The 27,264-nt window shown below is 33.5% G+C and overlaps 1 pseudogene; it reads left to right on the top strand.

The window, feature by feature from the left end:
* Window positions 1-4,822: 4,822 nt before the first annotated feature.
* Window positions 4,823-20,470, top strand: LOC132636753 (protein argonaute PNH1-like; annotated as a pseudogene).
* The last annotated feature ends 6,794 nt before the right edge of the window (window positions 20,471-27,264 follow it).

The following is a 27,264-nucleotide window of genomic DNA, read 5'->3' on the forward strand; positions in this document are numbered from 1 at the left end:
GTATCCTATACTGGAGGATCACCAAAACGAACGTCCGTACCTGCGGGCATGAAACGCAGCCCCCGAGGAAAGGGGGTCAGTACGAAATATGTACTGAGTATGCAGAGCATGAAATACAGAAATCTGAATCATAACCGAAGTGGGGAGTACAGATTATGGATAAAGACTGAGTATATCAAAATCTGTGCAGAAAATATATGTATATATATCATGCAAATAAAAATCATGCATAAGGCTCAGGAACGTGGCCGCCACTCCGACGCTGGCGCCACAACACATCATACTCCAGAAGGTTTCATATCTCCATACAATCCCCGAACATATCGTATCATCGTACATATCACAACACCAGAACATACCATATGCCATATCACATCATAACGCCGTATATAGGCGGTACCCGGCCCTATGGCGAGGTCTCGAGAACCGTAACACATCATACTGCTGAATATCACATAGTGCGCACGATCACAAAACCGGCCCGGGATCCGGTGAACGATATCATAGTAGTAAGCACGAGCGGAGTAGTGCGGAAACCATATGCATATACATATTTAAATGAATTCCAAGACTCGACGAATAAATACATATACATACTGATATTAGAAGGCTCAAATTTAAGCATCGAGTCCATCGGAATTAGTATACAAAAGTTGCGAACTTTCAAATTACAAAACTTTCGAAAGACACATCATAGGTTATTTTCTGAAAATTTAGTATCATTCATATTGAGGAAATTTCAAATGACATTATAGGGTACTTCAAACGAAGCATTAGAAACATATGCACATATCCGAAATATACATATCCAAACTTAGACCATATCAAGTATTTTTCAAATCACATCCGGAACGTATCGACTAATACTTCAAACATCATGGGCATGTGACAAGTCATATGGAATAGTTTATGGAAATCAAGGACATAGGCCATCCTAGTGGCTCTAGGAGTAGAATATTTCTTTGGAGCATACATATATATCATTCGTTTATTGCATAAAGGTCATGCCAAAAAGGAAGAACGGTAAGCTTTACATACCTCGATCGCTCACTACCAGATCTCGATCCCTCGCCAAACAAATCCCGACTCAAGTCTCGGGCTCTCCAATATCTACAATAATATTATCAATTACCCAAAAATTAGCTACTAGTACTTAGAATTTTTAATTCTAATTAGTATTTGTCTACCGAAATTTCGGCAGCATCTCCCCTATAAATTCAATATTCCCGAGAATTAAACTCGGCCAAATTCATCAATAACCATACCAACAACACCAACAACCATACCAATAACATCAATAATCAATTCACAACACATTCCATCATTAGTAATCTTCCTTCCAACATAATTCATCAACATTCAATTTAACTACGAATTTTCAAGCCGATATCGACACTTACATATTCACTACCAATTCAAGATCATTCAAGTGTCATTCAAAAACATTTCATACCATTCTACAAAATATACAAAAATCCCACCAAGACTAGAATTCATCCGAAACCTCCAACCTTCGACACAACATTCACAACACATTTTTCATCTTCCAATTTCATCAACAACAATCACAATTTGCACTTTAACAATTCCATTCCCATAATTACATAAACTATAATAAAATCACATACTTTCCGACAACAACCTAACAACAAATTTTTCATGCTAACTAGAACCATTAATCTTCCATTTACATCACAAGATCACAACAACATAATTTAACATACTAAACAAATTCAATTCATCTCCCTTTCACAAAAAGGGCACCACACGGCCACAACCCCCCCCCCCCCCCCCCACACACGGCTCACACACCACACACAACATCTCCATATTTTTCATTAAATTCTACTCACTATAACATATAAATTTTCCATAAGAAAAGAGTAGAATTCTTACATTTCCCAATTTTTCCACTTGATAAAAAAAAGTACTTTCTTGTCTCGAAATTTATATCTCGTTGAAGAGGGTTCCGGGCTTAGTAGGAATTCAAGAGAGATGAATTTTGAACCAAAGATTTGAGCTCCAAATTTTTTTTTCTCTTTCTTGTTCGGCCGAGAGGCCCTCTTTTGCTCTTCTTCTAATTGTTTTTTTGAAGCTTCTAGTATGTTGAAGAAATGACCCCTCTTTGCTTTATAATACATGAGTTTCATTTATTTGTGGACTTGGGCCATGTAGTTGGCCGGCCACCACCTTGAATTGGGCCTCTTATTCTTTATTTTTTTTTTAGTCCAATTGAATATAGGTCTTATTTTGTAATTCCCGAAACTAATTTTCAAAATTCTCAATTTTGCCCTTAGCCTTCCTCGATATTTCCACATCAACATTTCATGAACCACATCTATATATTAAGCAAAATCAAAATATGGCCTTATTTCTTACAAGTCAAAATTATTTCGAATTTTCCGAATATGCAAAAATACGGGATGTAACAAGAGCATTCCCCTTACGGAGTCCACCGACCTCGGGATAGCGACGTATGCAGCACAGATAGTTCAGCTTACCGACACTGGTATGACACGGGCACAGGAGTGGCATCGTGTTGATGAGGATGTTCTAAAGCCTGCTACAGAGCCTCCTTCAGAGCATGTACCAAAGGTTGGTAGGGCTGATAGAGGCTACTCAGGTTTCGGCCGCCGCCGTCTCCCACAGGAAGCATATTTTTACCCATGGCCTGAAGAAGGGAAGAAAGGATGATCATGGCATAAATCATCCTGTCATTAAGAGGAGGAGAGAGGATCCTGATGATAGTGAGGGTGGTTGGGTTGGCCTTAGGCCTTAGGAGATTGTATATTTGTACATATTTATGTTAGTATTATATATATATTTGGGTATTATTTTTTTAATGATAATTAGTTATTTTAGTATTTATTGTCGATTAATAATAACTCGTGCGACGTCCTATATTAATTAGAATCCTATAACGACGATCTAAATGTATATGTATAACAAGCTTTCAAACTTAATTCGGAGCAATTTACAACCCCTAAAACGACGATCTAAATGTATATGTATACTTGATGTAATGAGTCGATATTATTGTACACTAAAAAAAAATATTAAGTTCTATATAAAATATTTATATTCCGGTGTTTTGAAACGTGACTAATCTTCGGTCAAAGTACGAAAAAAAGCTTAATTTTGAGTTTGATTTCTAAAGAATAAATGTTGGGGTGCGGGGAAGGGGGGAGGGGTTCACCCACAGATTCTGTGCGTGAAGCTTACTTTGATTTTTTTTTTTTAACGGGTTAGTTCGGTTCTAATTTTTTTTTTTTTTTTTGGGGTTAGAAAAATTCTGGACTCGAACGCTTCCCATTTAATTGTATTTTTACAAGAATGAACTTGGGGTGTCTTGAATTTTTGACCTTCTAGCCCCATAGAAAAAACTTTAAGTCCGATCCACTCATTTTGAAGATCATTGAATGTACATTCCTGCATTTACTGGATCTTACACAGTGTGAGTCAAATTAGTTTTTGAAACCTAAAGCAGATACTGTATAGCGGATGAAAAATATAATAATTAAAACTTATATGTACAACTTACATTATTTTGTAATCCATTACTACCGGCCACGCATGTTTTCTTGATTTGAGAGTTGAATGTAGTCCTCTACATGTACACCCAATTTTAATAAAGGCTTTAATTCATAGCCACCTCCACCACCACTTTCCTTATATAAAAAGGTTACTCCTTGTCTCTATTTCTCTCATTCTTTTAATTACTCCTTTCTCTGAATCTTTCTTTCTCATTTTCCCGACTATATTTCCGGCTAATAAACAACTCTGCATCTCTATATTTGTGTCATCTCAGATCTGCAACAAAGTAAAGAGAAAAAGCAAAGACACCCTTTCGCAGAAAAACAAAAATAAACTATAGTATGGAATCTTTACTTATCTTTAGTCATTTATTTATTCAATCTTTTACTATGTTTTATCTTCATTGTATTTTGCATCGAATAAAAAAAACAAAAGCCTGCTAAACTATGAGAAAAATACATTTTTTTCCACTGCATGCTTAAAGCTCTTTTTTAGTCTTTAGCTTCTCTTTCTTTTAAATTAAAATTTCTCTTTTGCCTTAAAGGTAGTGAGTGAGTGCAAACTACGTTTTTTTTGTACTCAAGAGTTCATTTCCATTTGTTTAATCTGAATCACATATCAATTTGAATTATTATCAAAAGTAAGTACTAAATAATTTCTTTTTTCTTTAATATCATCTTCCATTTTCTTATACATTTCCAATGCCCAAAACAAAATAAATATTTCTTATTTCATTTTACTTGACACGCTTTGTTTCTTAATCTGTAAAAATTTGCACCTTTCTTCGTCCGTTTCAAATTATCCGTCTATATTTAAAAATTCTTTAACTTTAAGGATTCTTATGATCCGGAATCATGTTATCTCGAGATTATAACTTTGTGATTATAACTCACATTCTTATGATTTGAGATAATATAAAGATTTTGGTATAATTTAAACAAGTATAAACTAATATCAATAACCAAACATTAGATCAATGTAAACCCAAGAATTAAGTTTGTTATTCTAATTTCGCGGCAAACAAATGACCCGCCGTAAAACCTTTCCTTTATCCTTTATATTATGTTCTTATCATCATAAAATAATGATTTTTAAGTTAATTCTGATAGTCTTTTTATTTTATAGAATGATAGTGTTCGAGTCAACTTATACGCTCATCTATTTTGTTTGGCTAATACTCTCTATTAATAAATATACCTACTTTTTGATATGTTAATTTTTTATTTTTTTTTTGTGTTCAGTTTTAATACTTTAGCATAAAATAAAAGGAAGTGAGTAGTAGGAGTATTATTTTACGACTTCCCAAAACTCTATTTATTCCCTTTGAGGTGTTTTTAGTGCTTGTTTCTACAACTCCTCTCTCCTTCATTCCTTTTGCTTTTTCTCGTCAACCAAACACCTGCAAAGTTGGTGTTGTTAAAAAGGTTTCGTTTTGCTCTTTCTTGTTTCATAAAGATTATTTTGAACTTCTTTTGCTTTTCTTCTTCTTCTTCTTCTTCTTCTTCTTGGTGTTTGCTCATCTCTCTTAAAAATCCAATCTTTGGAATATTTATTTGGTTCACTTATTAATTAGTCTTCAAACTACACTACTTTCTCATGTTTGTTGCTGTGGAACTCAAATCTTGATTCTTGAAGCACTTGGGGTGGTAAATTTATTTCAAGTATTCAAAGATAAAAAAATTGGTTACGTTTTTTGTTTTTTTCTTTTACCTGTCTTTTCTACTTCTTACGTTTGATTTTACTGCACCAACTACTCCTTGTGCTTCAAAGTCAAAACCAACTGTATACCCATTTCACGCCACAGATTTTCCCTTATAAATTTCATAGATTTCACTATAAATGATGCTTTGTCTGTTAGTGACATCATTTCATTTTTTAGATTTAACTTATACACAAGGAAAATATAGATAATTTTTTAATTTAAGTTATAAATTGATTATATAAAATTCAGTATAGTTTAACATGCGGTAGTAGGTTGCTTACTATTTCATATCCTATTACTGATTATTGTTTATCAAAAAATATACTACATATAATTACCTTATAAGTGATCTGATTATGTAAATATTTTACTACCGTTAGTGTATTCTAACATACTGTGCATGTTGCCTGCCTTATTTTTTGTGGTTATCAATCCTCCTTATTATGATGATTATTATCCGTAACAGTGTGATATGATAGTGTAAAGATTTTGTTACACTCATTTATTTTTCCTTCTCCATCTGTTACTTTTGAACCAAATTAAACTGCATTCAATATTTGTCCATGTAGAGTGTAGAAATATAGGTTTTAATTTGTACTCTCTCATTATTATAGTACTGTGTACCTACAAGAAAATAAAATAATGTTGGTCTTTTTTTGCAGAAGAAGGGCAATAGATTCAGTTAATGAAAGAGGTGCTACGGAAGAAACAAGAAGTGAAGGACACATATTCAAGCAGCATGCGCTAGAGTTTTAAAGATAACGTAAATCACAAGGTTTTGCTTTCTTCTGTTTTTCTCTCTTTTTTATACTTCCCTTCTGCCCAATTTATGTTTGCGCATTTAATCTGTTTGGAAAAAATAACACTAGAGACGACGTCAAATTTCTTGAATTAATAAAATTTTGATCCTAGAAAATACAGTTTATTAAGTACTGATAAATATTTATATATTCTAAGTTAGATTTTTAACATAAATATAAAGTCTCAACGTTAAAGTGTTCAGTGTAGCTCCACCCATGATGACACCTTTTTATGTATTTAGGATATCATTCCCATAAGTGATAGGTTATAATTAAGAGCTATTTTAGACCATAAGTTTCCAACGCCGTTTGCTTTAAGTTCCATATCCAGTCAAACATGATAACTATATAAAGTAGAGTGAATGGAATATACAATTTTATAAGTTTGCGTTAGATACAGTGGCAGAGTCAGAAATTTTACTAAGTAATATCAAAATATAAGAAAGTAGACACACCGCACACATAAAAAATAAAGGGAGTCAGCATATAATATTTATACATAAAAATAAACAGTGTAATTTTTCGATAACTGCCTGTCAATTGAAGCCCCTTAGCCTAAGGTGACTTCACCATTTTATAATACTATCAAGTCACATTCTTCGTAATATTACAAGTATTGCATCTCATTTTTAAGATTACAAATCATACACACATACATAATATAAATCCTAATTTTATTTGCGTGTGTTTCTGTGTGTGAGTACGTGCACTTAATATGGTTGCATTATAAGGCAGTAGGTGTGAGGCTCAGAAGAGAGGGGTCGGCTATATGCAGACTTTTACGAAAGGCAGAGAGAGTAAATGAGCCTAAAATAGAGTGTCTCTCTCTGTACATTCTCATCATTGCTCTTTCTTTTTTAGCCTCTTTTGGTGTTTAATTCTCAACCATATCTTCAATATCTTGGGAATGAACAGTACTAGAGAAGAATTTACAGGATATTCTTTGCTTTCTGTCGCACACTTCTTTATTTTCTCCTTTTTAAATCATAGCGATAAAGCAACTCTAACCCCACTATATGCACATATAGTTTGTTTTAGCTTAATAAATCTTATAATATCGAAATTTACTGATTCTATTAATTTTTAAATTATAAGTATAGTATAAGACTCATGTAAAGAAAAGTTATTTTTTATAAAAAAATAATTATTTTTTAGACTCAAATTTAAACCTTTGATTAAGAGAAAAGAATTATCTACATCTCACAAAAATCTACCAAGACCTATTTAAGAGGAAATAGACTTTATCGAAAATTTATTCATTTTCGGATCTCGAATCCAAGACCGCTTATGTGGACAGAGGCAGAGCCACAGTCATGATTACGAATTTGGGAGAACCCAATAACTTTGGTTCAAAAACTTTATATTTATGTTAAAAATAATATACAAATTATTTTTCCAGAATTTAATAAAGCCAAAAACTGTCACACAGACTCCATAAATTAAAAATTCTGATTCCACCCGTAGACAATTCCACACACACACCTACTATTTTCTCCATCACACGTGCGACGAGTAGTCAAAGAAGTGTAATGAGTGTGACTTTTGCGTATGAGTCTTGATTTTATGTTTCCTTATAAATGAGGGGAAAAAAAATTAAGAGTCTTGATTTTATGGTCGTGACCAAATCTATTAAACGTGCATTTTTGGGTTATAGCCCATGTCCAAAGTCACCAGCCTCATAAGAAATTGAAGAAGAAACTTTAATCTTTTTCTTAAGAAATAGCCGACCTCTATCCCTTTCCCATTTTCTTGTGTTTGAAGACCAAAAGAATTCTACTTATTACCATTTTATTTTTGGAATTTATCTTGACGGGTTGATCCTCTCCAATCGGTTTTTATTTAGACTTGGTTCATGTGAGTGGTGAACTTAGAGGCGGAGTTTATCACCTACTATATACACGTAAAAGTTATTTTGACCTTTTATATATATCCAGTGAAGGAGGCTCGAATAATGAATCCTCTTCCGGCCCTAACCTCGCCACTGGCTTGTGGCTGCTTATTAGTGGTTGTCATGTATAGTTTAACAATAATAATTATGCGTGAATCTCAAACAAGTTGGAGTTAATTATGGGAATCCTCGCATTTAATGTATTTAGATTAAAATCCTTTTGTTAAAGAGTTATCTAAGAGCTTTTTTTCCATAATAATGTTCTTTAAATGTTGACAATCTAGGGAAATTCTAGTGGTTCACTTATTATCACATGACTCGAATTTTTTACTTATTGGTTAGAAATAAATGTGTCTCGCCAATTAGGTCAACTTTAGTAAAGATAGAAATTGACCGTACCTTTTCCTATTGCAATTTGCAAGTCTGAATAATGTCTTCACAACAACCCTTCACATATATAGCCACATTTTGTTTTTCCTTTTCATTGCGATCAAATAAGTTAGAGAGAAAGTAGTAATAAATAGTTGCCATTTATCATAGTCTTGTTACTTTCATATTACACAAAATTTTAAGCTAACATATTTAAGACTGACTATAGGAAATTTAATATGCCGCACAGAATAGTTGTGGTCACAACTCTGAAGTTCTGCTCCCCTAGAGAACCTTAATGTTTACTGAACGCATAGGCGAATCTAATATTTAAATTATGAGTTCAATTTATAAGGTTTTTAGTATTGACTTTATAGTATTTTAAAATTATGGATTCAGACGTATAACGTTTTGCAATTTTAAATTTCCTATAGAAGGGTAGAATGTACGCAGACCTTACTCCTACCTTTATAGTATAGAAAGGCTATTTCCAATAGACCCTCTACTCGAAAGAAAAGATGTTTATATCAAGCCGATAAATATAGAATATGTTATTATATAAATTATAAGGATCGTTTGGTAGCTGGTTAGGATTATGCGGTTAGTAGCAATGCAAGTATTAGTAATGCAGGTATTAGTTATGCATGGTTTACTTATGCAGGGTTTAGTTATGCATAAATTATTTCATTGAATGTTGGTTTGTTATATTAAAAGTTAATAAATATTATATATTTTTTAAAATTAAAATATTTGTTTACAATTGTAAAATATCTTTTCAGGAAATATTAAAATGTTATACTAGAATATATAAAACTTTGTTTAGAAAAGGAAAGTATTTAAGTGGAGGTGAGAAAAGTAATATAGTCATTTCAACTTTTTATTCATGTATTAATCATCCCTGTATTAATTATTCTATCTTCTACCCCGCTTAAAATAATACATAAATTTCCTCATAACTTATACATGTATTAGTTATGCGGGCTTCTAAATTACAAACCAAATATCGTACTAATTTTATACATGAATAACTTACTTCCTAACTAGATATCAAACGTTGTATAAGTATGCAAAAATTAATATATGAATAGGATGTCTCTTTACTAGCTACCAAACATGGTATAAATTAATGTAGAAACTAATACATGAATAACTTGATTCTCGTCCAGCTACCAAACGATCCCTAAGAGTATAAGTTAACTATGATCAACTAATATGTGATTGTTTTAATCATTAGTTCTACTCCTTTTGTCCGAATTTATGTAATGCATTTTTTTTTGTCTGATATTTTTATATATTTAGATATAATTTAATATTAAATTTTCTATGATATTTTTAATAAGATGATTATATATATATATATATATATATATATATATATATATATATATGTATGTATGTATGTATGTATATTAGTGGCTGATGCACAAAGCATCTCGCATTTGCGGGATAAGCGCCCCACTCCAAGGGGTATGAAGTGGATATTCTAATCTAATTCATATATTTGTGGCTGCTTCCGGGACTCGATTTCTTTTAGATCATAATTTTTTTTAAAAAAATAAATTATAGTGCATCATATAAATTAGGAGGAAGAGAGTAAAAAGTTAATGTAGCATGATATAAATATTTTGTAAGTTTGGATAGTGGGATGGGTTTTGGTAGGAAGAGTATAGTAGTAGTGATGTCCAAGTATGCAAAGGGAATATAGAATAAACTTTGGCTTTGCAGTGCATCGTCATTTTCAGAGAAAGTCCCTTTATTGGTCAATGGGTATATTCATTGTTTCAAGTGCTCCACCACACTCTACAACACACTGTTGTCCTCTCTTATACAGACAATTTGGACTATTTGGTTGGGAAACTAAACCCATCTATTTCTTTTTCTTTCTGTGGGAGGAGATCATATGTTATTAGAAAAAAATACTTTGAATTTTCATCAATCCCCAAAAAAGGAAATATGTAGGAAGAAAATTCCAAAAACTAATAAAAACAAGAGAACAAATCTATTAATTCCCTGGGGCCAAAACGAAACTGCCCGTTTCACATTTTTTGGAAGGGCAAGTTGTGGAGGTTTGGGCAAAGCCCTATTAATAGAGGGAAAAAATGATTTAAAGGTGCCCAAAAGTTAACTCAATTGGCGACGGTCGAGGGATTTGCGTTTTAGATTATAAGTTAATGTCCTGCACCTAACGAACTAAGTTCAGTATTTAAGTGGAGAAGGTTAAAGAAACGGATTCATCATTCCTAAATTTTAAATGCTGCTATTATCCCAAAGAATTAGCTTTAGATGAATTTCTTAATCATGAAAAAAACACTCTAACAATGCAACTAAATATTTAATGAAATGGGTGAAAATTAGGAAGTTAAAAGTTTTAATATAAAAAAAATATTAAGGGGATAGTATTTTTCCCGTATATCTTTGTGGTGAGTAGAGTAATTCAATATTTGTAATGATGACAGATAACATATACTTGATGAAATAGCAGAGGCACACATAAATTAATCAGACACCCTAATTTAATTATTCTTAATTGTTAATTGCTACTTTTTTTATTAGTACAACATTGGGAATAAATCACTTAGTCGGTCATTGGGCTATGGGCCAACCACTGGGACCGTTACGGTGAAACAATTCTGCCAACGATCTATGATACATCTCTATCTTGGTTTGGATCCAAATTTGATTACATTTAATATTCTTAAACAGTATATGAGGAAAAAAAATAAATACACTTAAACAGTATACAGTAGACACTCATGTCTTGTCCTAAAATTTTTAAGTTCTTCTACTATTTTCACTTTAATATATATATATAGAGAGAGAGAGTCCGAACAAGAATTATTGAGTTCATGTGGATTCATAGGTTATTAGGGGTAGAGCTACGGTATTAAGTAAGCGAATTTTATAGTTTTTGCTTAGATCCTGTACTTGTATGAGAAAAACAATTAATTATGTGTATATATTTAATTATGAATCTAATAACTAAATCGAGCTATGGGTTTAAATTAAAAGTTCAGAACCCGTAAACTTTAAATTTTAAATCCTGCCTTCATAGATTACACGGTAGATCCGCCTTGTAGCAGTAGTAGTATTTCTGCCAAACTGATAAAAAATCCTTTGGTTCCCTGGGACTTTTTCTTATCAGCAGCATTTAGCATTAAATGCTTTCTTGTACTATTATCTTAGCTCACAGTCTGAGACTCACAGGATCCAGCTTTTGGGTTGAACTCTATAAATTACATTATAGACCAAAAATTATGACACGCTAGTGATTCAATTGATTCTGATTATTTGAGCCACTATCCTCAAGTACATACCTAAGGATCTAATATATAGTGTAAAGAAAATTTATTTATGACTAACATATTTTAATCTATTACTGGTATAACAGTTCTTTTGCACCGTATCTAAATATTTGAAGGGGATGCAACAACGTTTAACCTTTTTCCATTTATAGCTTTCATTAGGTAAGTAGCCTTTTTTTTTTTCCAAAATCCAGAAATCCCCGAGGATCACAGTACGAAACTCAGTGGATAATGGACTTGTTCTTCTATCCTTCTTCACTTAAATATTAGGCTTTTAGGTTTGAAATACCAGAAGTTAATCAGTCTAGTGCTACTAGTTGCATGGCCACGTCAAAGAAAAGGAGAAAATTCACAAATAAACCCTATTTAGTATTGAAACTTCAAGATAATGTCCTTAAGTTTTAATTACTTCTGGAATTTGAAATTCCACAATAATGATCGTTTTTCAAAGATATGACTGAAGAGTGGTCAGTGGCGCTATTTCTACTTTAAAAAAGTGCAAAAAATCGGTTTTTTCGGGCTCTTCAAGAGTTTCTTTTTCAAATTTTATAATTGAAAAAAAAAAAAAAAACTAAGGTTGAATCTGTGGGGTGGGGAGTATTCTTTGCTGCTTTTTGCAAAGGTATCAGGCAGAAAATTGGAAGGAGAAAATCCAGCAGTCTTTTAAAAATGGTCACGGACCTCAATGGATGGAATATAGTATATATGTATAGGGGACCCTGTATCTGTAATTCTGTATGTATCTTTCTGTCACATTGATTAAGACACTTCATTGGAGAAGTTTCTTAGCATTAAGTTGACAGTCCCATCAATTTTGTCTCTTCACAGAAAAAAGAAATTTCTAATGGGAGTCAGAAATTCTAATTAATAAGACGATTCAAAAAAGTGCTTGCATGCCATACAAGAAATTTTTGTGTCACTTTGTCACCATACTAGAATATTCCTTCATATAAAGATGATTCAACAATTTGTATTTATGAAAAAAAAAATTATCTTTGTCCTATTTACACAGTATAATTTTATGATGAAGGGGCTATATATGTGTGTGTTTAGGTCTAGAGGCAGTGGTGTAGCCACTTTTGCTGAAGGGGTTCAATTGAATCCCTTCGCCGAAAGATTATACTATTGCCACTGTCTATGCTTGACAAGGGCGGATGTACAAGGTACAGGTTCAGTCGACTCTAGTAGCTCTGGCTCAAACTCTATAAACTGCTATATTAAGAAATCTACTAAATGTGAGCAAATAATAAATTTTGACCCATATAACTCAAATGGTCAGTTGGTTCAGTAGCATCCCGGAGTTCAAATTTTGGATCAGTCCCTCTACGCTGACTGTAGTGGCAGAGCCACAGCCCAGCCAGGGTGTTCAACCGAACACCCTTTGCCAAAAAATTATACCGTGTAGACATATGAATTATTACGTATTACAAATATATACTCCATTACATATTGAACACCCTTAACATATATATTATATATTACTGTACTTCTTCAAAATTCGAACACCCTTACAAAATTTCTGGCTCCACCACTGGCCGATTGATAAGCATGTCATAGTTCATACTTGTGTGTATTCTTGTTCTTTTTGGAGCAGATATTCTTTTAGCATTATTATTTATATATTTTGGTGAATTTCAGTAGCTTCATTAGGTGTTTTCCTTTTCTGTGGGTGGCTTTTGTAGAGGATCGTTTGTTTTTACTTTGCCCGTTGGTATCTGCATGTTTGCATGGCTCTCTGTTACTTTGGCTTTTTAACCTTTTCAGCTAAAAAAACCTCTCTTAAAGACAAAATACTGTGAAGATTTGATACTTTAATACTATTCCTTTTGCATGTTTTTATCCCCTGAGATTATTGGACTTACACGTGAAAAATGTCATGCCAGTAACTTTCATCAGTACTTTAATTATCTATTCATTGTCTTATTAAGCAGACTTTCCATTCATCCCTATCCCTAGTTTGCGATTCTTTAGCTTTCTGAATTGTTATTATCCGAAACACTTTATAAAACCAGCTGATGTTTTCATGCTATTTCTCATGTGAAGGTCACAAACATGCCTCAGTGGCAAATGAAATTAGACCCCGAGCAAAAGCATATGGTTTCGAGAGCACCATTACAAGAGTCGTTGAATCAGAACGCGCAATCCCAAATTAGTGGAGAGTGTAGAATCGAAGATGTCAAGAGAAATAATGCGGGGAAGAGAAGGAGCAGGAGGAAAGGGAAAGGGATATTAGCTGAAAAAATGCCAGATGTGAATAATTCTGATATTTCCCCTGCTTGTTCTGCTTCATCATCCGAAAGAAGTCTCGTGTTCCCTCGTAGACCAGGATATGGCACATTGGGTACCAAATGTTTGGTAAAAGCCAACCTTTTCATCACTGAATTATCAGAAAGGAACTTAAGCCAGTATAGCGTAAGACGTTAATCACTTTTTGGTGCCTAAATTTTATGTTGGTAATGTTTTCGCAATGGCCTGAAATTCAGCCTCTTTTAATGATTTTGAATGCAGATAAAAATTATTCCAGAAGTTAAGTCGACAAGATTGAACAAGGCTATAATGGCTGAGTTGGTTAAACTTCATAAAGACGCCGACTTGGGTAAAAGAATTCCAGTTTATGATGGAAGAAGAACACTTTATACAGCAGGGTTGCTCCCTTTTAACTCGAAAGAGTTCACTATAGCTCTTGCTGATGATGATGAGTGGATTGGAATCACAAAGTACCTATTTGTCTAATTTTTCCTTTTCTTCACTTTATGTTTGATTAATAAGCTATGTTCGTCGGACTCTCCAAAAATGCCTCTGCCCCCTGTCAGATCCTTAAAAATGCACTACTTTTGGAGGACCCGCACCAACCGGCATTTTTGAAGAGGAGTCTGAGCAACATAGTTATTGGAAGTACTTGTTATTTAGTTTTTTTCAAATGAGAATTGACGTTCTTGATAATCGTTCCAGGGAGCGTAAATTTACTGTGATGATCAAGTTCATTTCACAAGCAAACATGCTTCAGTTACGCGAACTTCTTTCAGGGAAACAAGTTGACAGTCCTCCACAAGCACTTAAAATCATCGATATTGTGCTAAGGGAGCTTGCTTCTCAAAGGTTCATTTCATTCTTTGCTCTCTGATTGCCATGGTAGATTGTTGCAACTAATTGGCTTATCCACTCATTATTAAATTTCTTCTCGTGTTCGTTTAGGTACATATCTGTTGGGAGATTTTTCTATTCTCCGAATATTAAAAAACCACAGACACTAGGTAATGGCTTACAGTCTTGGAGGGGGTTCTATCAGAGCATAAAACCTACTCAGATGGGATTGTCACTCAATATTGGTAGGACAATCATAACTTCTATAAATATTGATTTTTTGCCAACTTATTTGATAGTATGGAAGTCCAAACTACAATTTAATATCTCGTAAATATTTTTCAAACAGATATGTCAACAACAGCTTTCATTGAACCACTCCCGGTTGTTGAATTTGTTGCTCAAGTTTTGGGGAAAGATGTAAGTTCAAGGCCACTGTCCGATGCTGATCGAGTAAAGGTACATATTACAGAAATGAACCAAATTAATTGTTTCTTTAACTTTATTAAGAACATCAACCATAAGGCAGCATATGTTCGGAGTCTAGAGAAGTGTTCTTTCGCACATCATCACAGATTACTCGTCTATTCTCAATTCTCTCTTAAGGCTATTTCACATTGGATGAAATAGGTACTGTATAAGTTGTGTCAAAACTTTTCCTTAGATGTCACATGTAAAATTCAAGTGGTTTAACTTTGCCACTTGGACTCAAGACTTTGATACCTTTAATGCTAAAATCTATTGCTTTGGATAAAAACTGATCAATCATTTACGCCTTAATCAGGTTAAGAAAGCTCTCAGAGGTGTTAAGGTTGAAGTTACACACAGAGGAAATATTCGAAGGAAATACCGAATTTCAGGGTTGACATCACAGCCAACAAGGGAGCTAATGTATTTCTAGTTTCACATAACTTCAGTTTTATATTTTATTCTTGCAATTTTGGAGGCCAGTAATGGTTTACTTTCTTATGCTCATTACAGTTTTCCTGTTGATGAGGAAAAGAACATGAAATCGGTCATCGAGTATTTCCAAGAGGTGTATGGATTTACCATTCAGTATCCTCATCTACCTTGTCTCCTTGTGGGAAGCCAAAAGAAAGTAAATTACCTACCGATGGAGGTAAGCTACTTCAAGATTCAACTCACTTTATCTCAGGTGAAAAGTTCTCCAAATAATGATTGTTATAATAGGCTTGTAAGATACTTGAGGGACAGAGGTACACCAAAAGGCTGGATGAGAAGCAGATAACTTCACTCTTAAAATCGTCGTGCCAAAGACCACGGGAACAAGAAATGGATATTTTGCAGGTTTGTCGATTCATTTACAGATCTGTTTGGTTGTATTTGATTTTATTCACCGGACATAATCTAAACAGAATTATAAAGAGAACTTTTATTATTCGAGTGTACCAACTAGTTATGAACGGTTTGATAGCCTCCTCCACCCGAATTGTGCATGCACTTTTGCCAGAGCAGAATCACGTGTGTACTTAGTGTATAAAACTCAGCAGTATCTTGCATTAGAACCCCAAATTAGTAATGAATATGTCCTTTATACTTTGCTAGAAATGACCGAACACTAAAAAACGTCATGAAAACATAATATTGGTGTCCCTTGAGGTATGCCCTTCTAGTGGGTTCTTCCTTTATCTGTCTTTTCCATCCAGTGCCCGCACAGTAGATATATACACGTTTAAGCAAATTTTTGGAATACATTCTCTTTGCTAGTACGCAACAGACCGTGAGGTTTTTTGGTGATTATTCTACGTGACATTTACGAAAATCTTCTACAAATTAGTTGACAACATGTGATCATTTTCTCCCTCCAAAATCTCCTGCTTCTCATAAGCGATTCTCTTCTGAATGTAATGAATTAAATGGTGTCTATGTCCAGACCATTCGCCAAAACGGATACAAGCAAGACCCTATTGCGAAGGAGTTTGGCATCATCATTGACGATAAGCTTGCATCAGTAGAAGCTCGGGTCCTCCCAGCACCGTGGGTAATGACTGATATACCTGTACTTGTATGACTCAGTTTCAAAAACCACTAAGTGATTCTTTTTCCGTCTCTTTTAGTTAAAGTACCATGATGCAGGGAAGGAAAAGGAATGTCATCCACAGCTAGGTCAGTGGAACATGATAAATAAGGTAACAAAGCCCTCATAAAATATCCATACATAAGATCTTTTGCCTTTTTGTGATTAGTATTTGATGAACGATTAGTATGAATATATATATTGCTATCATCATACAGAAAGTAATTAATGGAGGTACTGTGAACCACTGGGCTTGCATCAACTTCTCGTGTAATGTCCAAGAAAATGCAGCCCGTGGCTTTTGTCATCAGCTTGCCCAAATGTGCCAAGTCTCTGGAATGGTAAATGCTCTTCTTTGTTTTCTGGTATTGTTTTGATGCATTTATCATGTCACAGTATTCTCCATAGATATATTGTCAAAGCCTATGCGTTCTGTGTAGATGATCTTGTATTATTGAACTTTTATCTCAGGAATTTAATTGTGAGCCCGTGATACCGATTTATAATGCAAGACCAGATCAGGCAAAGAAGGCATTGAATTATGTATGCAATGCTGCTGCAAATAAAATTGGAGGAAAAGAATTGGAGTTACTAATCGCCATTCTTCCCGACAACAATGGTTCTTTGTACGGTATGTTCCAAGCTTTGTCAAAATCTTCATAATGGTGATTATGGTCATGAACATATTCTCTAGTTGGTTGTAATCTTTGCTGTAAAGGCTTTTGTCCTAAAATAAAGTACTCCTTTAGGGCTATAAGTCCCTTTTTCCAACATACGTTGGAAAAATTATTATGCTTGATATATCAGGAATATGAGTTGTTTATATAAATGAATGAATGTTGTTGAGTAACATGTTCATCATCAATCGTAACATATTCATCATCAATCTTTAGGTACTCTGAAGAAAATATGTGAGACAGATCTGGGGCTGATTTCTCAGTGTTGCCTTACAAAGCATGTATTAAAAATTAGCAAGCAATACCTGTCAAATGTATCATTGAAAATCAATGTGAAGGTATGTAGTAAACGGCTTCGATGTGCTGAGATGGTTATAATCCACTTTAACTTCCATAGTATGTGTTGGGCGGACTTTTCTTATGCTTAATCCTTGTGTGATAGATGGGAGGAAGAAACACTGTTCTTTTAGATGCTTTGAGATGGAAAATTCCTCTCGTCAGTGATATCCCGACGATTATATTTGGTGCTGATGTGACACATCCAGAATCAGGAGAGGACTGTGGTCCATCAATTGCTGCTGTGAGCATCAAGATTTGTTTGTCCTCTATAAAAGTTAGAACCTTCTTCAAAGTGTTTAGATTTGAATATGTGATTTTCTTGATTCAGGTTGTAGCATCACAAGATTGGCCAGAAGTTACTAAATATGCCGGTTTAGTATGTGCTCAGCCGCATAGACAAGAACTCATTCAGGATCTTTACCGGACCTGGCAAGATCCTCAACGAGGAACAATGTCTGGAGGGATGATTAGGTGCATGTTTGTCGTCACTTAATTTTCGTTACTGTAAGATTCATTTTAACAAAAATGCACTGACATTTTTGTTTCCGCAATTTTTTAGAGAACTTCTATTGGCATTTAAGAAAGCCACAGGACAGAAACCATTGAGAATAATATTTTACAGGTACCTATCATGTGATAATTTTCAAAACAAGTGCATTCAATATGCCATTTCTCACTTTTTGGACCACAAAATGGATATAAATAGTAATAATTGTCGATGTGCTTCATTGCTCTATAATATAGTCTTTCAATTTTATGCAGGGATGGTGTAAGTGACGGGCAGTTTTATCAGGTCCTACTTTATGAACTTGATGCAATTCGGAAGGTATATATGAATGGTTTCAATTGTGTGCTTAAGGTATATATGAATGTTTTCAATTGTGTGCTTGTTTAAGTTCTCTAATTTTTTCTGGTACACAGGCTTGTGCATCTCTTGAACCAGGTTACCAACCTCCAGTAACCTTCATAGTTGTACAAAAACGTCACCACACACGACTTTTGCCAAATAATCACAATGATAGAAATAACACTGACAGGAGCGGAAACATCTTACCTGGTAAAACTTTTGATCTTCTTACATTAATTATTGTGCTTAATATTTTGAAACAGTTTACATCAAGAAACAGGAGAGACCTCAATTGAAACTACTCCCTCCGTTTCATGTTACATGGCCAAGTTTGATTGGACAAAAAGTATAAGAAAGAAAGACTTTTAGAACTTGTGGATATAAAAGAATGTCATTAAGGGTTAAAAACGGAAGTTCAAAGTTAAAAAGTTTCAAAATATAAAAAAGTGAGATTCCTTTTGGAACAAAATTTAAAAGGAAAGAATATCACATAAAATGGAACAGAAGGGGTAACAAAACAATCTCGTTAGTTAATATGGTGGGCAGTTTGCCTTTTTAACTCCATTGTGTGCTTTTTTCTCTTGTTTCTCGACTTAATCCAAATGCAGGTACTGTGGTGGATACGAAAATTTGTCATCCAACTGAATTTGATTTTTACTTATGCAGTCATGCTGGAATTCAGGTGAAGTGCTAATTGTTAATTTAGGATTTCTAAAGTATGTATTAAGTCAAACAATAAGATAACTTATTAGAAATACAAGTCTTTATTTGGAAGAAAGCTCCACAAAAAGTTAACATAATGTTGGATTTCCAGGGAACGAGTCGTCCTGCACACTATCATGTTCTTTGGGATGAAAATAATTTCACTGCAGACGAAATGCAGTCTTTGACAAACAATCTCTGCTATACGTAAGGAATCTTAAATCTCAACTGATAGCCTTTTCAAAAGTTAATTTATTACTATAGCTGTTTTCGGAAAATTCAATTCCTTAGTAACCATTGGATTAATTGCAGATATGCCCGATGCACTCGTTCTGTTTCAGTAGGTAAATTTCTAATACTCTCTCCTAAGACAATTAGAAAGCTTATTTTAAATGCATTCGCAGCCATATTTTTATTTTTAGATGTGGATTGAAATTCCAAAACGACACATTACAAAATCTTGATTCTGCCTCGTCTATATTTCAATCATTGAACATAAGCATCTACTTCAAATTATTTAGGGTTCGTGCAATAGAAATCCTCTGCATCCATTCTGTTTTTAAGATCATTTAGCATTCAAGGAATCATGGTAAATAGACTTTTTATGCTAGCCATCAATTTACTATGTCGTCTCTCTGTTAAGACAAATCATGTAGGTTAGCGATATTATGAGCTCGTTTGGCTTAGCTGATAAGTATTAATTGTTAAAAGGACTTTTAAGTGCTGCAACTGATTTTACAAGAAAAAGCAATTATGTATTTGGATTTGGATATAAGTGCTGAAGTTGATAATGCATATTTGCCATAACTTTTGCAGTTCCTCCAGCATATTATGCCCATTTGGCGGCCTATAGAGCACGTTTCTATGTGGAACCTGACTCGCATGGAAATGGTTCGATGCGCAGCACACGTGCAACAAATGGTTCTGTCAACGTCCGGCCACTACCAGCATTGAAAGAGAAGGTGAAGAACGTGATGTTCTATTGCTAGAGGTGATAATGTTGAATGTTAAAGAGTAGTCAGTACATGTATGAAATTAGGATAGGGATCTAATCATGAAATGCTATGTTTATATAGTAGGGAACGAATTTGCAATAAGAAATTTTGTAACAGATGTCTCTCCTTTGTGTAGTACATCTATAATGCCTAGTTAAAATTTAGGAATCAGATGAATAGCTTCACTTGGAGATACTTGCAGTTAAATTAGAGTTTTAATGTGATAGCTAGGTTGTTACCACTTAGAAGTTGTTCGCTAAGACCCCTCGCAAAATTTAATTGTGTGACTAATTTAGGGGTTCCTTATGTATTCTCCCATAATAATATTAACAACCAGGCCATATGCATCATATCCAGAGTCAAGAAACTATCATTTTAATTTCATGCTACAATCAACGCCGTGTCTACGCGAAATCTACCATTAATTGCAAAGAACTTCCAATGACCTAAATCATACGGCTGTAGCATAATCATAATCTCCATCATCGCCATCTCCTTCCAAGGATGCAACAGGAGCATAATCATAGTCTTGATCATTGTCATCTCCTTCCAAGGATGCTGCAGGAGCATAGTCTCCATCGTCGTCACCACCTCCCTCTAAGCATGCAGCTGGAGCATAGTCATAATCTCCATCATCATCTCCATATGAGAACGACCTTCTCTTTTGGAACCCAATAATCTTGAAAATGCTAGACATTCTATATATCTCTTCTTAGACAAAGGAAAGATTGAAATATTAGATATTGGATGTTGTATGATCTCTTTGATATGGAAAATTAAGAAGGTATTTGTGGTTTGAATAGGTGAGGAAACCATATGCTTATATAAAGGAAACAGCCAAGTGTATACTAGTTTTGACACGTTAGGAAGTGTGTTTTGTTACCAGAGGAATGTGCAGAGCCACTCACTTGGCTGTTTTAAGCTACTTTTGGGGCTGCCACATCCAAAATTCACTTTACATGTCAATATATATGATGAGTGTTAAAGCTTATTCTTCATCATGGTGGTGGAGATAGAATATCTTTTTCTCTCTAACTTTGTGGGTGGGAGATCATTGGTTGGATTTAAGTAATTAGAAATGCTTGATTTTTAATCCTAGGTTCTCAATAACAATTGTGGTGGGATAAACTGGATCCCTCCACACTTAACTAGAGGTCACAGGTTCGAGCGCTGAGTATGTGAAACATCATGTTTACGAGGTGTCAAACTGGATCAATTAGGCGCCAATGCGGATACTAGACACCTGGTAGGAAACCTAAAAAGAAAGAAAGAAAAAAAGATATGTTATCTGCTATAACAAGTAAACATGATTTGATGGTGTAAAAAATTCTTTCATTGATAATGTATAAAACTTAATTTAAATTATATGCACCGTTAGTATGTAAAGAAGGTTCTACAATATCAGGTCACCCAAAGAATAGTTACATGTAAGACTCCTTAAAATGTTATATTTATAATATTAAGAGCTACATCAAGTAAATATGATTTGTTTATGTAAAAATTCCTCAAACTCAGGGGCGAATCCAGGGCTAGCCAAGGGTGTTCACCCGAACAACCTCAGCAAAAATTACATCGTATATATAAAGTTCTTTTTTTATTTTTTATGTACATATATAATTTTGAATATCTTAAACACAAGAAAAGAGGCTGATTTAGTGGGTTAGGGGGTTTAAAATTCATCTTGAGGTTCCAAAAGCATTGTTGCTGGCTAATTTACAACGTTGTCTATTCACCACATGCAAATTCCTCCTTAGGTAAGTACTGAAAATAAAGATTTTAAGTTGCAACTAGCTATGGAAGTAAATGAGCCAAAACAAAATTCTTAGCCCGTGGAAACGTTTGCATGGCACGTGGAAGTGTGTACTATCTATGTGGATGCTGAGTTGGCACGCCAGCTAGACGAATATGTTGAGAACAATGTCGAGTTCATGTCCTTCGACTAGAGATATAGTGAAAAATTTGCCTGCACAATTATGGTTCACTCAATTATATCCGTTTAAATTTGGACGAATTAATAACCTTCTTTTTATTAAGTCCAACATTTTTTGACCCGCTGAATTCGCCTATCTAAAAATGGGATGACATATAACTCAATTGGCTCATGAAACTTTTTGTCAAAGTATTTTTGAAAAGCCTTTTCTTTGTTTGATGTTATAATATATTTCCATAATAAAGAAAAAAAAATTAATTAGGTCACTAAACAAAGTATAAGAAAACAAACAAACAAACAAAACTTGATAAGAGTTGGGTGGATTGAGCTATAACTCATTATATAGCTCATTTTGACCTATCCCAATTCAGGCCAAATAATTTTTGGGCGAGTTAATGATTAGTTCATTTATTAATTTAACTCATTTTCACCCGTTCAACTTCAATCTGAACTGTCCATTTGACACCCCTAATTATAGGACACAATAAAATTTCAATAATATACAATCCAACATAAAATCTTATATTCACGTAGCCATACTTTTAATTTACATCCGCATAACCTTTTTTTTTTTGCAACAGTGTTTATACACACAATATACAACATTATACACTTACTGTAGATAATGTATCAACCTTGTATAAAAGTGTATAATAATATATAAGAGGTGTTTATACACAATTCTACACTGTTATACAATATTATACAAAAATTAAGCTTCATCTCCTATGAACTTTAACCATGAAACTCCATCCAAAATAGGCCAAATCTTCATCGAATAGCTTCAAATTTTAACCGAAACTTCCAAATGACACCCCAACGACCACAATCATCAATTTATTAAAAAAACTCAATAAATCACAAAGCCCATCCTCAAGTTCAACCATCTCGACTTTACCCGGTTATTTTTGCTAAGAACGGATCAAATCAAACTCAAGATCAATGACGGGGTAAATTAATCCAAATGAAGATGAAGATTAGTGGTTTATGGGTGGAGATCCGATGGTACAGGGGTGGTTCGATGGTTTAACGGCGGATCTAGAGAGCTTAATGATGAAGTTGAAAAACAAGCTTCTCACATGGCCGGTGCTTTAACGGTGGTGGATTCGATTCTACTGGTGATGTTGACTGGTGTTTTAGGGTCATTTCAGGTTATGAAGTTTACGAGTGTTTTGCGGTGCAAATAGGATCGGTTATGGGTGGAGGAACTGTGGATTAATGGCGAGAAAGAAAGGCAAATGATGGAGCTCAACTGTGATTTGGTTGCTGTGCTCTCAGCGTAGAAGATGAAGGAGATGGACCTCTCCGGCGGCTAAAGCGAATAAGAAAAAAATTATTGACTAAACTGGGTAATTATTTTTCTCTAACTAACATAGAGCGTAAAAATCCCTAAAATTTATGTAACTTAATGAGTTAACCATCTTTATATTCGTGTCAATTTTGGTAATACTTATACTCCCTCTCTTTCAATTTATATATATTTTTTTTTTTAATATATTTCAAAAAAAAAAAATGCCACTAATCACTATTTATATTTAGTATTAATTCTTTATTTTCAATATAGGTATGGTCAAACAGAGGCAGAGTCATGATTGAAGTTTATGTGTTTTAAGATTTAAACAATAACACCAGAGGTTAGTAATTAGGTTTTGAATTTTATAAATATTTAATGAATTCCTTAATAAAAATAAAGAATTTGAACTAAAGGTATTGATATGTCGGTTTCTAAATTCTAGAGTGGTAGTATTTGATAGAGTGAAATTATGTAATGTCTGATACCTACGTGCAGAATTTCAGATCATTAAATTGATTGGTCTTCTTGTGGGTGATCAAATTTTCATCACTCTTCTAAGCTTCGTACAGTCTTATTAATGGTGGTTTATTATGATGTGATAAAAATTCCTTCAAAAATCCACGTGTACGCAATTATATATAAAAGCCTCAACAGTCAACAATAGACTAATTGAGCAGTTGTATATGGACTACCAATACATGTCCGTGCGATGCACGGGCTGAACATGTCTATTTACTTTAATTAGTCAGTCTTTAAAGTTTGTATTTTGAAAATAACTTTTAAAAACATTCTAATTGTTATTATATATACAAAATGTATTTTATGTACCATCACTTTAGTTGTAACTAAAAGTCTTTAAGATGGAAAGAGTCGGACTTTTTTTTATCATTATCATGACAATGAAAGTTGTTCATTGATGTAAAAGAAAATTAGTAAGAATATGAGGGAAAATTAATATTTTGATTCTAAGTTTTTTCTTTTAAATTCTTTAATATTTTATATGTATACCGGCAGGTTGATATCCATTTCAATTAAGTAACTATTCAGATCCAAATATAAAAACCATTTTTTTGTATATATTGGATTAAAATATTTTTATTAAAATAATTAAAAAATATATTATAATTTTTTATATTAATTGTTACAAAGAAATCAAAATTAGAAAGATATATGTTATATCATTAATCACCAAATTTTAATTCTGAAATGAAAATATAAAGTAATACATTTTATAAATGTAAAGAAACAATAATCAGAGACTACAAAGGAGAGTAAATAAGTAAAGTATTGACAATGAAGGAAAACGGGGATAAATGTCACTCCGTCCCTTTATTTTTACTTGTCGATGTTAACATATCAAGGAAAAAAAGTTATTCTTAGGAAAAAAATTATTCTTCTTATTTTACCCTTCACATTAATTATCCATTTTCAAATCATTTTCTGAGGCTATTGAGACTATATACCAATAAATATGGATAATATGATAAAATATATACTTGATTTGTTAATTTTCAAAGATCGTGAAAAGTCAAAAGTGAACAAGTTATGTGTAGGAGCATTAAAATAACTTTTGATGCAAATTTGCATTGTTATTGTTCGTCCTCTCTTCACGTTTAAAGTATTGACAAAGAAGGAAAACGAGGATAATAGAAACAGAAAAGAAGATAAATATGGAATAGAAAAATAGACATATATTTTAGTAATGTGGCCAAGTAATATGGACGAAGGGAGTACTTCATTTTTATTAATTCTTAAAGAACGTAAAAAATCAAGTATAGTAATGTGGCCAAGTAATATGGGACGGAAGAAATACTTTATTTATTAATTTTTAAATAACGTGAAAAGTAAAAAATGAACAAGTAAAAGTCCACGGAGGAAATAAATATGTGTCGGAGAATTAAAATAGAAGCGCACACGTGTATACATGAGAAGAGAATAAATATTCAGTACTATGACATATATCCACGTGAGATTTATTAATTGTCAAAGAATGTGAAAAGTAAAAAATGAACAAATTAAAGTGCACGGAGGAAATAAATTTGTGTAGGAGAATTAAAATTGAATTGCATTCAAAAGTGAACAAATAAAAGTGCACGGAGGAAATAAATCTGTCGGAGAATTAAATTTAAAGTGCATACATCTATACATGAGAAAGAAATAAATATTAAGTACTATGACAGATGTCTACATGGGATATAAAAATAGTTAGCTAAAGTGTATAAATTATATAGCTCATGGTACAAGAATTTATTGCGGGTGCAATTCGTGAAGCAGCGGGAGAAGGAGGGACTGCTGTGTTCGTCCCTCCATGCCACTTATTATATATAGAAATTATGGAATACAAAGAGTTATTTTATCCATGAATATAATAATCAGGTGAATATGAATACAATCTTATCATCAAGTGAGACTATGTTTGATTACAATCCAAGTCACTGAGTTTCATAAGTTAAATAAGATATGGTATAATAAATACATCTAATAAGCAAATGATCTTGATCAGAGTACCTAATAACAGAGACCTCAGCTGCACAACGTTTCAACTAATATATAAACCTACATATTCCTACTCAAAAAAAAAAAAAAAAAAAGGGACTAGGATTACTAAAACCAAGGTACTTAAGTCTTCCTCATTCCTACCTAAAACTCCCTTAATTAAGTTTGAATTAGACAATAGTAATTAGTTTGACCAAAAACGTTGTATCTAATCTAAATTTGTCTCTACCAAGGACCTTCAATGAATTTATTCATGCAGCCGGAGCATAATCATAATCCCCATCGTCATCTCCTTCCAGGGACGCTGCAGGAGCATAGTCATAGTCTCCATCATCGTCATCTCTTTCCAAGGATGCTGCGGGAGCATAGTCATAGTCTCCATCATCATCACCATCTCTCTCTAAGCATGCTGCTGGAGCATAGTCATCATCTCCATCTAAACACGACCTTCTCTTCTGGAACCCAATAATCTTAAAAATTCCAGACATTTTGTGTCTTAGAAAAATATTAAATTATGAGATATTGGATGTAATTGTACCTCTGTGATAAGATGTGAAGAATTGTTTTTGTGGTTTGAATGGGGTGAGGAAACCATTTGCTTATATAAAGGAAAGAGCCAACTACTAGACTTGTTTGGACACGTTTGGAAGTGTGTTATGTTAACTGAAGAATGTGTACAGCCATATGCTTGGCAAAATTAAGCCACTGCCACATCCAAAATTAACTTTACATGTCATTTGTATTTGTATGTGATGGGTGTTAAAAGCTTACATATTCTCCATATCCTGGTGGAATAATATAATAGAATATCTCTATGTTTCAATTTCTCTCTCTCTCTCTCTAACTTTTTGGAGGTAAATTGAACGAGAGAACAAAATTTAGCCCGTGGAGACATTTGCATGGCACGTGGAAGTGTGTTTTATCTATGTGGATGTTTAGTTGGCATTCCACATAGACAGGGTGGCATAACAAAATACTAATATATATGTTGATTGTTGACCTGTACTCCTTTGACGACAAAGGCATTCAAAGATGTCGACATTCTCGAGTATATGAGTATTCAACTTAAGAGGTTGACTATATACCCTTTCATGCATGAAAACATTTACTACAATTTTTTGGAATTGGATCCAAACAGGGTATTCATACTCCTATTAGTTATTCTTATATGTTGAGCTTTTGGGAAAAAGAAAAGGCAAACTATTTATTCATACAGCATCTTATGATGTTGGTTGAGTCCGCAAAATTCGTGACACACAATAACACG

The sequence above is a fragment of the Lycium barbarum genome, chromosome 4, assembly GCF_019175385.1.
Source record: "Lycium barbarum isolate Lr01 chromosome 4, ASM1917538v2, whole genome shotgun sequence".
Taxonomy (NCBI): Eukaryota; Viridiplantae; Streptophyta; class Magnoliopsida; order Solanales; family Solanaceae; genus Lycium; species Lycium barbarum.